At 33.4% G+C, this 6,000-nt stretch overlaps 1 protein-coding gene across 1 annotated transcript in view; it reads left to right on the top strand.

Annotated features, from left to right (window-relative positions):
- The first annotated feature begins 447 nt into the window (after positions 1 to 447).
- Positions 448 to 6,000, top strand: part of TTLL1B (Tubulin tyrosine ligase-like 1B) — a 47,256-nt gene continuing 41,703 nt past the window's right edge. The window contains exon 1 of the mRNA XM_081753154.1: positions 448 to 579. The gene's annotated coding sequence lies outside the window, so the exon portion shown is untranslated. The remainder of the gene's footprint in view (positions 580 to 6,000) is intronic.

Genomic DNA, 6,000 nt, shown 5'->3' with positions numbered 1-6,000 from the left:
TGATGCACATATTCCTAACAGAGGCATATATACTCCTAACAAGTTCTAACAATGGCACAAATAGTCCTAACAGTGACACTTAATACTTCTAACAGTAATATAGCTTGTAAGATTTTATATTTCACTCACTTCTTTCCACGTACTAATATAAAATACAGAACACAAAGCAATTACAATATACTATATATATATATATATATATATATATATATATATATATATATATATATATATATATATATATATATATATATCCCTTAATATCTATATTAATATCAGGAGAGCTTCACACACACATGTTATAACGATACATTTGTTGAACGCGCGATTGATAGGTAACGTACGAAATGTGCTACTCACGTTTCGCAAGTCTGTTATTTCTATATGCTGTAGAGCGCAAGTCAATGTCCAAGATTCTCGTTGTCGGAATCACGCTGAGGGTGGAGCGTGTGTTATGTGCGAGTATGCGCGATGCCAGTCAATCGATCGGTGTGTTTATAGTTTCCACAGTAACTTGTAAACAACTTTTCAGGGAGGGATTCACATATCATTTTATGTGTATCAAAACAAAGAATTAAGGTAAGTACTAATTTATTGTTGTTTAAATGTAAATGTACTTTATATGCATTTGTTTTCGTACATCATACAAAGATGTCTAAGCGTGCATTATATGCATCAAACACTTCCATATTATGGGAAGACCAGGAAAAATTTGGTCTGCTTAATTATTCAAACAGATATTCTCTAAGAAAAAAGCACGAAAAGTTCATTACACCTATGGCTGGAAAAACAGAAATGTAAATAAAATCTTTGTTGATACTCATTTGACACACGTGTTGGCCGCGGTGTCTCAGTGGTAGATCGTTCACCTATGTTGCATGGGGTTCTTGATTCAATCCCAGTTCGCGCCAAGTGAGCTTTGTGGTGGACGAACACCATGTTCGTGGGTTTTCTCGGGGTTCCCCCGTGTCCTCCCACTTTCTTCATTCCACCATTTCATTCATTTCTAATCATCACCGTCTCCTTTAGCCCAGCTGGCATAGACGTGGGACGGAAAACTTTTAAAAAATCATTTGACACACTTAATTGTAATGTCACTATTGAGCGCTAACTTGATGACAGCATCGTGACATAAATTTTAAGATTTATAAATCTGTATAAGTCCCATTGAGTCACGATTCAATTCATGTTTCGTTTCAACATTGTAATAATACGTTCCTCAGGTTATCTTCCCTCCCTGAGAAAGATACTGTAAAGGTACCGAAACGTTAAAAAAAAATGTAACTTTTCTATTTTATTCCTAAGCTTTACATGAATAAAGAAGTATCGTAAATATCAGTTGTATGCAACTCACGATCATTTGTTCCAAAAAAAAAAAACCGATCATTTTTATATATAATTTTATATACCTATGTATCTAGGTATATAATAAATTGATAGAAATAGCAATTGACTAAATAAGAAGTTGTAAAACTTCAACAAAAGCTTAAACTCTTCTATTTTTATTTTATTTTGTGTGAATTATTATTTATTATGATCATGATTATTAATAGGTCACTTGCACCAAACTGAGAAACCTCAATGCTCTGTGATCCTCTTTGTCTTGACAGGATTCTTTTAGCACCGTCAATTGTGATACCGGTACTTTCCTTCCTCTCTTTTCCTTCCAGTGTACCTTTTATTAAGTCATCATAGGATTCAGTTCTTGTTCAGAGAATGCTTCAAATAGTTTCTTTTTCCCTTTATAATTATATCAAATGTTGTTCTGTTCTTCGTATAATTCCTAGTACTTCATAAATATACCTTTCAAATCAGCTAACTTTCTACTTTCTTTTCCATATCCAAATTTTGAAAGTTTCAAGTAGCTTTTCTTCCCTTAAGTACATTTCTACCCTAAACAATACAATACTTCATAGTAATATTTGACTATGCTTTTAAAACTCTTTATTTGAAACTCGTAAACACAATTTTTCAGTAAATTCAACATGTAATCTTTTTGTACTTTTATATAATCGTTTAGTTAACATTACTCTGTTCGATTTTAACAAATTTATGGCACGTATCTTCCATGATGTCGTAGATAATTAGTCACAGCGTTATATAAGGAGTAGAGTTCATTAAAATAATAATAATAGTAATATTAAATTAACAATGGTTGACTTTAAAATAATAATGAATGATTTTTAAATAATGGTTGACCCTAAAATAGTAATGAGCTTGGAACTAAAAGGATAATGATTGATTCTAAGATAATGATTAATATTAACATCATGATAATTGCTTTAAAATAATGGATGATTGATTTTATGATAATGACTATCAATAGTAATGACTGATATTAAAATAATGGTTGGTTTTAAAATAATAATATAGATATTAAAATAATGATTCGCTTTAAATAATAATGATCGTTTTTCGGCTTTCACATGCTTTTCTGTTATTGTTACGTGTGTTTTCTGTGTATATAGGAGAATACCCTGTATATTTTCAAATTCACTATCCTAAGCAATATACTAAATATCTATTATTGTTTTCAGTTTTTCCTGTGTATATGCAAAATATCGTATTCGTGTTTTTCCTACTTATTATTTATGCTTATTATTATGTAGCTTATTATTTTGTATTTCAATTAGTGTTTCTGCATTTGTGTGTCTATTTGCTCAGTGCATTGATGGATATATGTAACAATATTTAACAACTTAATTTTCAATAATAAAAAATGTATATAAAAATATATTATTGATTATAACTATAGAACGAAAAATAATGATTGATATTAAAATAATAACAAATTTTTATTAAAATAATGATCGACTCTTAAGAAATAATAATTGATATTTAAAATTAAATAATTAATATTAAAATAATAATGGCCGATTTTACAAGAATGATTAATAATAACATAACAATGATTATTATGAAAACAATGATTGATTTAAAAATATTAATGATTGACGTGCCTGAAGTTGGCCCCCCACCTCTTCCAAATTACGCCAAACATTGCACATCGTTAGTGCATCGTTAGTGCACGTTAGTGCACTCAGAACTAACGTTAGTGCTATCAGCGTTTACGAGATATTGAAGATTTTTGGTGGGGGGGGCCAACTTCATATGAAGTTAGCCCCCCCACCCATCTTTATGCAGACACATTTTTAAAAAACTTTGCACATCGTTAGTGCATCGTTAGTGCACTTAAACACACTTAGCACTACCGTTAGTGCTATCATATTTTGGGATTTATTCAAGATTTTTGGTGGGGGGCCAACTTCAGAAATACCAAATTCTATTCAAATAGAGGTAGAAACACGAGGTTAGCGGCAATCGTTAGTGCATCGTTAGTGCACCTAAACGCACTAAGCACTAACGTTAGTGCTACCATATTTTGGGATTTATTCAAGATTTTTGGTGGGGGGCCAACTTCAGAAATACCAAATTCTATTCAAATAGAGGTAGAAACGTAGAGCCAAAGGCAATCGTTAGTGCATCGTTAGTGCACCTAAACGCACTAAGCACTAATGTTAGTGCTACCATATTTTGGGATTTATTCAAGATTTTTGGTGGGGGGCCAACTTCAGAAATGTCAAATTCTATTCAAATAGAGGTAGAAACATAGAGCTAACGGCAATCGTTAGTGCATCGTTAGTGCACTTAACGTACTAAGCACTATCGTTAGTGCTACGATATTTTGTAATTTATTCTAAATTTTCGGTGGGGTGGGCAACTTCAGTAATATCAAAGAGATAGGAACATAGGGTTAACGGCAATCGTTAGTGCATCGTTAGTGCACTTAAACACACTAAGTACTAACATTAGTGCTACCATATTTTGGGATTTATTCAAGATTTTTGGTGGGGGGGGCAACTTCAGAAATATCAAATTCTATTCAAATAGAGGTAGAAACATAGAGCTAACGGCAATCGTTAGTGCATCGTTAGTGCACTTAACGTACTAAGCAGTAACGTTAGTGCTACCATATTTTTGGGATTTATTCAAGATTTTCGGTGGGGGGCCAACTTCAGTAATATCAAATTCTTTACAAATAGAGATAGGAACATAGGGTTAACAGCAATCGTTAGTGCATTGTTAGTGCACTTAAACGCAGTAAGCAGTAATGTCAGTTCTACCGTATTTTGGGATTTATTTAAAATTTTTGGTTAGATGCCAACGTTAGAAATATCAAATTCCATACAAATTGATGTAGAAACATGGGGTTAACAACAATGGTTTGTGCTTTGTTAGTGCATTTACACGCACTAAGTACTAACGTCAGTGCTACCATATTTTGGGATTTATTCAATATTTTTGTTGGGGGGCCATCTTCAGAAATATCAAAGTCCATAGAAACCTTTAGTGCTTTCTAGAAGCACTAACGATCCACTAACGAATGGCATTAATTTTTTGTTAGTGCTTGAAGTTGGGGCAGTTCCCGTGCCCTCCAAAGATATTGTACTTGTAGCACCTACACCACTGAAGTACTAACGTTAGTGATTGGTGCACTAAGAACCACTAACAATTGCACTAGAAGATATCATTACTGCTTTTGAATTTGGCGGAAATTTGATGTAATTAAAAATTACCAATAAATTTCTTATGGGAGTTTCGTGACATGGAATTGTCCATAACTACCCTAATATTGAAGTACTAACGAAACTGTTAGTATTTTCTAGAAGCACTAACGATTGCACTAGAAGAGATCATTAGTGCTCTTGAATTGACGGAAATTTGATGCAATGTAAAATTTCCCATAAATTTATTATGTGAGTTTCGTAACGTGTAATTAGCCATAACTAAAGTAATAGTGAAGTACTAACTAAACTGTTAGTGTTTTCTAGAAGCCTAACAAGGCACTAACGAATGGCACTAAGTTTTTAGTTAGTGCTTGAAGTGGGGGCGCTAAGTTCACTCTGGCCTCAAAATGTATTTCAATTGTAGCACCAATACTATTGACCACAAACCAAGTCCACAAAGGTTGTTTACTTGTAGCACCTACACTAATGAAGCACTAACCTTAGGTGTAGATGCACTAAGAAGCACTAACAATGCACTAACGATTGCTCTAGAAGAGATCATTTGTGATTTTGAATTTGGCGGAAATTCGGTTCAATAAAAAAATTTGCCATAAATTTCTTGTGAGCCTAGTGATATGTAATTGGCCATAACTACACTAATAGTGAGGCACTAATGAAATTGTTAGTGCTTTATAGAAGCACTAACGAATGGCACTATTTTTCCGTTAGTGCTTAAGTGTGGGTGCGAAATTCACGCTGACTTCCCCAAAGATTTTTTTACTTGTAACACCTACACTAATGAAGCACTAACGTTAGGTGTTTGTGCTCTAAGAAGCACTTACGATGCACCAACAATTGCACTAACAGAGGTAGTTAGTGCTTTTGAATGCGATGGGAATTTGATGCAATGAATAATTCCCCATGTGTTTCTTATGAGAGTTTTGTGACTTTTAATTGGCCGTATCCACACTAATGGTGAAACACTATCGAAACTACTTGTATCTTCTAAAGATACTAACAATGCACTAACGAATAAAACTAATGTATTCGTTAGTTCTTGTAGTGGGGGCTAAGTTCCCGCTAATTTCGAAAGTTTTCTTTGCTTGTAACATTAGTGCTTCCTATTGCAGCAACACCTAAGTTTAGTGCTTCATTAGTGTAGGTGCTACAAGTAAACAACCTTTGTGGACTTGGTTCCCACTTCTAGCACTAACGAAAAACAGGTCCATCCGTTAATGTATCGTTAGTGCTTCTGCAAAACACCCATAGTTCCGTTAATGCTTAACTCTTGATGTAGATATGGCCAATTATATGCCACAAAAATCCCATAAGAAATTCATGGGGTATTTTTCATTGCGTCAAATTTCCGCCAAAATCAAAACCACTAATGACCTCTTCTACTGAAATCGTTAGTGCTTCATAGTGCACTAACACCTAACGTTAGTTCCTCATTAATGTAGGTCTTACAAGTAAAAAAAAAAAAAAAAAACCT

The sequence above is a fragment of the Thermobia domestica genome, chromosome 3 (genome assembly GCF_964235325.1).
Source record: "Thermobia domestica chromosome 3, izTheDome1.hap1.1, whole genome shotgun sequence".
NCBI lineage: Eukaryota > Metazoa > Arthropoda > Insecta > Zygentoma > Lepismatidae > Thermobia > Thermobia domestica.
Note: the sequence above shows the minus strand (reverse complement) of the source record. Positions and strands in the feature narration are given on the sequence as shown.